This window comes from Oncorhynchus gorbuscha, linkage group LG11, assembly GCF_021184085.1.
Source record: "Oncorhynchus gorbuscha isolate QuinsamMale2020 ecotype Even-year linkage group LG11, OgorEven_v1.0, whole genome shotgun sequence".
In the NCBI taxonomy this organism is placed as follows: Eukaryota; Metazoa; Chordata; class Actinopteri; order Salmoniformes; family Salmonidae; genus Oncorhynchus; species Oncorhynchus gorbuscha.
The window spans coordinates 23,352,474-23,359,622 of NC_060183.1; positions in this window are offsets into that span (position 1 = coordinate 23,352,474).

Here is a 7,149-nt window from a genome sequence, read left to right on the forward strand (position 1 = left end):
AAGATGCTCCCCTGAGGTTTTGTTTGGGGTTTATGTTTAGTTTAATTAGTTTATTTAAAATACCATTATTTGTGTATGTATATAAATTATGAGTTGTAAAGAATGAATGGTATTGAAGATAATAAATGATTTTTTAGTCTAGTGTCTTTATTAAAAAAAACATGAATAACCACCCCGCTGCGTTTTGGTCCGCCTCTACTTCACCTAAAGAAAACCGTTACAATTGGAGTCCACCTGTGGTAAATTCAATTGATTGGACATGATTTGAAAAGGCAGAGACTTGACAGTGCATGTCAGAGCAAAAACCAAGCCATAAGGTCGAAGGAATTGTCTGTAAAGCTCTGAGATAGGATTGTGTTGAGGCACAGATCTGGGGATGGGTACCAAAAAATGTCTATCATTGAAGGTCCCCAAGAACACAGTGGCCTCCATCATTCTTGAATGGAAGTTTGGCACCACCAAGACTCTTCTGAGAGCTGGCCTCCCGGCCAAACTGAGCAATCGGGGGAGAAGGGCCTTGGTCAAGGAGGTGACCAAAAATCCAATTGTCACTCTGACAGAGGTAGAGAGTTCTATCTCTGCAGTACTCCACCAATTAGGCCTTTATGGTAGAGTGACCAGACAGAAGCCACTCCTCAGTAAAAGGCACATGACAGCCCGCTTGGAGTTTGCCAAAAGGCACCTAAAGACTCTCAGACCATGAGAAACAAGAGTCTCTGGTCTGATGAAACCAAGATTGAACTTTTATGGCCTGAATGCCAATCGTCAGGTCTGGAGGAAACCGGGCACCATCCCGACGGTGAAGCATGGTGGTGGCAGCATCATGATGTGGGGATGTTTTTCAGCTTCAGGGACCGGGAGACTAGTCGGGTTCGAGAGAAAGATGCGCAGAGCAAAGTACAGAGAGATCCTTGATGAAAACCTGCTCCAGAGTGCTCAGGACCTCAGACTGGGGCAAAGGTTCACCTTCCAACAGAACAACAACCATAAGCACACAGCCAAGACAATGCAACAGTGGCTTCGGGACAAGTCTCTGAATGTCCTTGAGTGGCCCAGCCAGAGCCCGGACTTGAACCCAATCAAACATCTCTGGATAGACCTGAAAATAGCTGTGCAGTGACGCTCCCCATCCAACCTGACAGAGCTTGAGAGGATCTGCAGAGAAGAAAAGAAGAAATTCCCCAAATACAGGTGTGCAAAGCTTGTAGAGTCATACCCAGCAGACTCAAGGCTGTAATCACTGTCAAAATATACTACAACAAAGTACTGAATAAATGGTCTTAATACATATGAATTTGATATTTCTATTTTTTATTATTACATTTGCAAACATTTCCAAAAACCTGTTTTTGCTTTGTCATTATGGGGTATTGTGTGTAGGTTGAGGGAAATAAACCATTTAATACATTTTAGAATAACGTTGAAACGTAACAAAATGTGAAAAAAATCAAGGGTCTGAATACTTTCCGAAATGCACTGAAAAGTAGTGCACAGTACGTGAAGAATTGGATCAAGTGGTTGGTGCTCAATGACCGATCCGCATGTAGGATGGAGCGCGGAAGTCCACTCAATCCATTATATTGTTTTTTTGATAGTCTCTCCCTTCTCACGTATATTTGGGTTATGAGATTCCCTGTGAGAGCCCTCGAGCCCAAACCCATGCAGTGTGCTAAATTATATTTTTTCAAGTGTATGTAGACCGGAGGAGTATCATATGGCAGCTGATCCTGTGGCTCAGTTGGTAGAGCAGCGTTTCTTAAAGTATGGGTCGCGGACCTGTTAATGGTGGGTCGCGACGTTAATGTATAATTATTTAATTAATTACTGGGATTGTTTTGGCCAAGTGCAACTGCGCTCTCTGCTTATCAGCGGTCTCTGCTCAGTTTGGCAGCAGCGCGAGAGGGAGACACCCATGTGTTTCGCTGTTTACCGGAATCTTTTTTTCTGCAGTTTTGTTGAAGATCACTCCGCGACCCACACGCTGCAGCGCTGTGGTTCAAGCCACTGACTTGTTATCACAGCTCGCCATCTCACAACGATGTCATGAAATGGGCTCATGCTAGCCACAAGTTCTGACTAAGCTCAATCGTCATGAAACGCAAATAGTGATTACGTTTTGTCTCTTTCATAGAAACTTTGAGGAATAGCGAGGCGCGCTCACATTGTGTTGTGTGGGGAAGTGCTTAAGTCATGAGTCTCAAAATGAGCAAATTAATAAAACTACACTCCCCGACCAAACAGCCAGGCACAACATGACGGTAAACTCAGGGAGTTCTTTCAGAACAGGGCAGCATGCTTCGAAAGTGGGAAAGTAACTCAACTAGAAAGGCATTGTCATTTTGTAACAGGTGGTGATAAGCAGAAATAAGGTAGTAACTAATTATCTCTCATAGTATTAGATGTGAGTTTCACTTTCAAATCATCCCTGTCCTTGTAACGTTACACATCTAACAAATAACATTTGCCAAAGCAAGCTAACTAGCAACCCTAAGAAACAGTATAGATAAAGATGAAAAATGATCAGGCCTACTGTACATTTTATTGTACAAATTATTGTTGAAAACAAGTCTAGTTTGGAACTGTTGCTGTTACAAGATACTTTTTGAGACAAACAAGCACACAGTTCTTGGTTGCTCATCTTCAGCAGGAAGCGTCTCCTGCCTGACTGGGAAAGCAGTAGATATTCTGATCCAGTTTGGCACCACATAACTATGCAATTCAGGGTTCTCAAGTACAGAAAGAGTGCCAATGCTGAGCATGACCTCAGTGTTGCACTGTTAAAAACTGAGCCCAGAATAGACATGCTTGTTGGAAACTTCAACCAGCCACACACCTCTCATTAGGACTACCTGGTTAAGTAAAGGTGAACAAAAAAATAATAATAAAAAGGACTGTGTGTTCTGTGTTAGCTGATCAATCCGTTTATTCCAGTTCAGAATAAAACAATGTGTATTTTAAGAGCAACAGTTCCAACCTAGACTTTCTATCAACAATAATTTATACAGTAAGATGTGCAGTAGGCCAGATCATTTTTTAAATCTATACTGTTACTTAGGGTTGCATGATCAAAAAGCCTGTGTGTGTGTGTGTGTGTGTCTGCTCGCTCTGTAATACATCTGTGTGATGTGATCAATCTGTTTATTACAGTTCAGAATGAAATTATTTATTGTATTTTAACAGCAACAGTTCCAACCTGAACAGGTGTGTAAGAGTGTTTTTAATGGGGAAAAATAAACATGAAAATATATTTATGGGTATTTCATTGTTGGTGAGTCTCTGATCCACCTCTACGCAGACGACACCATTCTGTATACTTCTGGCCCTTCTTTGGACACTGTGTTAACAACCCTCCAGGCAAGCTTCAATGCCATACAACTCTCCTTCCATGGCCTCCAATTGCTCTTAAATACAAGTAAAACTAAATGCATGCTCTTCAACCGATCGCTACCTGCACCTGCCCACCTGTCCAACATCACTACTCTGGACGTCTCTGACTTAGAATACGTGGACAACTACAAATACTTAGGTGTCTGGTTAGACTGTAAACTCTCCTTCCAGACCCATATCAAACAACTCCAATCCAAAGTTAAATCTAGAATTGGCTTCCTATTTCGCAGCAAAGCATCCTTCACTCATGCTGCCAAACATACCCTTGTAAAACTGACCATCCTACCAATCCTCGACTTTGGCGATGTAATTTACAAAATAGCCTCCAATACCCTACTCAACAAATTGAATGCAGTCTATCACATTGCAATCCGTTTTGTCACCAAAGCCCCATATAATAAATGAGAACCTGTTCTCAACTAGCCTACCTGGTTAAATAAAGGTGAAATAAAAAATATATATACTACCCACCATTGCGACCTGTACACTCTCGTTGGCTGGCACTCGCTTCATACTCGTCGCCAAACCCACTGGCTCCATGTCATCTACAAGACCATGCTAGGTAAAGTCCCCCCTTATCTCAGCTCGCTGGTCACCATAGCATCTCCCACCTGTAGCACACGCTCCAACAGGTATATCTCTCTAGTCACCCCCAAAACCAATTCTTTCTTTGGCTGCTTCTCCTTCCAGTTCTCTGCTGCCAATGACCGGAACGAACAACAAAAATCTCTGAAACTGGAAACACATATCCCTCACTAGCTTTAAGCACCAACTGTCAGAGCAGCTCACAGATTACTGCACCTGTACATAGCCCACCTATAATTTAGCCCAAACAACTACCTCTTTCTCTACTGTATTTAATTCATTTATTTATTTGCTCCTTTGCACCCCATTATTTTTATTTCTACTTTTTTTTCACCTTTATTTAACCAGGTAGGCAAGTTGAGAACAAGTTCTCATTTACAATTGCACATTCTTCCACTGCAAATCTACCATTCCAGTGTTTTACTTGCTATATTGTATTTACTTTGCCACCATGGCCTTTTTTTGCCTTTACCTCCCTTATCTCACCTCATTTGCTCACATCGTATATAGACTTGTTTATACTGTATTATTGACTGTATGTTTGTTTTACTCCATGTGTATTCTGTTCGTTTCCCTCTGTCTGGTGTTCCTATTCCCTAATCATCATTTAGTCTTCCCACACCTGCCTCTATCCTTTCTGATTTCCTATTTACTCTGTGTCGTTGTATGTGTCGAACTGCTTTGCTTTATCTTGGCCAGGTCGCAATTGTAAATGAGAACTTGTTCTCAACTTGCCTACCTGGTTAAATAAAGGTTAAATAAATAAATAAAATGTTATTTGTTTTTGTCTATTTTGCTTTTTTTTTGTCATAAGGGAAATGAAATGTACCGATATTTACGCATAGTTGCATATTTTCCTAAGCTTGGGTCCCAGGAAAACACAGAATTTCTCATTTGGGTCCCTGGCTGAAAAAGTTTTAGAACCCCTGTGGTAGAGAATTGTGCTTGCAATGCTATGGGTGTGGGTTTGATTCCCATGGGGGACGAATACAAAAAAGTATGAGAATGTATGCACTCACCACTGTAAGTCACTCTGAATACGAGCGTATGCTAAATTTCACTATCTGTCAGATAGTGATATGTGGTGGCTATTATTACTATCTAACAGCAGTTTGTTTGGAAATGTTTTGTAGCCTTTGTTTTGACACGTTTCAGAAGTAAATTAACTTGGCAAGCTTAGCGTTAGACAGAGAGCTGGCCAAAAGTTGGCTTACATTAGCTATTATTTTTGCCTCAATCAAACTAGACCTGAATCGAATGAGGAAACCATCTGCCAAACAATTCAAGATTGATATTCTGAAGTTTTTTCAGTGCAATGTGAGTTGTATTAGTCAGTATGTCAATGTAACGTTATTGATCTGTCAGTTTCCCTAGCTAATTCAAATCAAATCAGATTTATTAATATAGCCCTTTGAACATCAGCTGATATCTCAAAGTGCTGTAAAGAACCCCAGCCTAACACCCCAAACAGCAAGCAATGCAGGTGTTGAAGCACGTTGGCTAGGAAAAACTCCCTAGAAAGGCCAAAACCTAGGAAGAAACCTAGAGAAGAACCAGGCTATGAGGGGTGGCCAGTCCTCTTCTGGCTGTGTCGGGTGGAGATTATAACAGAACATGGCCAAGATGTTCAAATGTTCATAAATGACAAGCATGGTCAAATATTAGGTCTGGGACAGGTAGCACGTCCGGTGAACAGGTCAGGATTCCATAGCCACAGGCAGAACAGTTGAAACTGGAGCAGCAGCACGGCCAGGTGGACTGGGGACAGCAAGCAGTCATCATGCCAGGTAGTCCTGAGGCATGGTCCTACGGCTCAGGTCCTCCGAGAGAGGAGGATTGCTATTTTACTGCTGCTCTTTAGTTATTTGTTTTTTAATATTTTTTCTTAAAACTTTGTTGGTTAAGGGCTTGTAATGAATAATTTCACTGTACGGTCTACACCTGTTGTATTTGGCACGTGTGACAAATACAATTTGATTTGATTTCAGAGATAGATAGGAGGGGTTGAGTGGAGCTGAAGGATGTTGTCCATTAGTTTACTTCAGTTAGGAGCGGGAAGGTACGGTTAGGTGAAAATAATAAAAAATTATATACACTGCTCAAAACAATAAAGGGAACACTTAAACAACACACTTCTGTGAAATCAAACTGTCCACTAAGGAAGCAACACTGATTGACAATACATTTCACATGCTGTTGTGCAAATGGAATAGACAACAGGTGGAAATTATAGGCAATTAGCAAGACCCCCCCCAATAAAGGAGTGGTTCTGCAGGTGGGGACCACAGACCACTTCTCAGTTCCCATGCTTCCTGGCTGATGTTTTGGTCACTTTTGAATGCTGGCGGTGCTTTCACTCTAGTGGTAGCATGAGACGGAGTCTACAACCCACACAAGTGGCTCAGGTAGTGCAGCTCATCCAGGATGGCACATCAATGCGAGCTGTGGCAAGAAGGTTTGCTGTGTCTGTCAGCGTAGTGTCCAGAGCATGGAGGCGCTCCCAGGAGACAGGCCAGTACATCAGGAGACGTGGAGGAGGCCGTAGGAGGGCAACAACCCAGCAGCAGGACCGCTACCTCCGCCTTTGTGCAAGGAGGAGCAGGAGGAGCACTGCTAGAGCCCTACAAAATGACCTCCAGCAGGCCACAAATGTGCATGTGTCTGCTCAAACGGTCAGAAACATACTCCATGAGGGTGGTATGAGGGCACAACATCCACAGTTGGGGGTTGTGCTTACAGCCCAACACTGTGCAGGACGTTTGGCATTTGCCAGAGAACACCAAGATTGGCAAATTCACCACTGGTGCCATGTGCTCTTCACAGATGAAAGCAGGTTTACACTGAGCACATGTGACAGATGTGACAGAGTCTGGAGACGCCGTGGACAACGTTCTGCTGCCTGCAACATCCTCCAGCATGACCGGTTTGGCGGTGGGTCAGTCATGGTGTGGGGTGGCATTTCTTTTAGGGGCCGCACAGCCCTCCATGTGCTCGCCAGAGGAAGCTTGACTGCCATTAGGTACCGAGATGAGATCCTCAGACCCCTTGTGAGACCATATGCTGGTGCGGTTGGCCCTGTGTTCCTCCTAATGCAATACAATGCTAGACCTCATGTGGCTGGAGTGTGTCAGCAGTTCCTGCGAGAGGAAGGCATTGTTGCTATGGACTGGCCCGCCC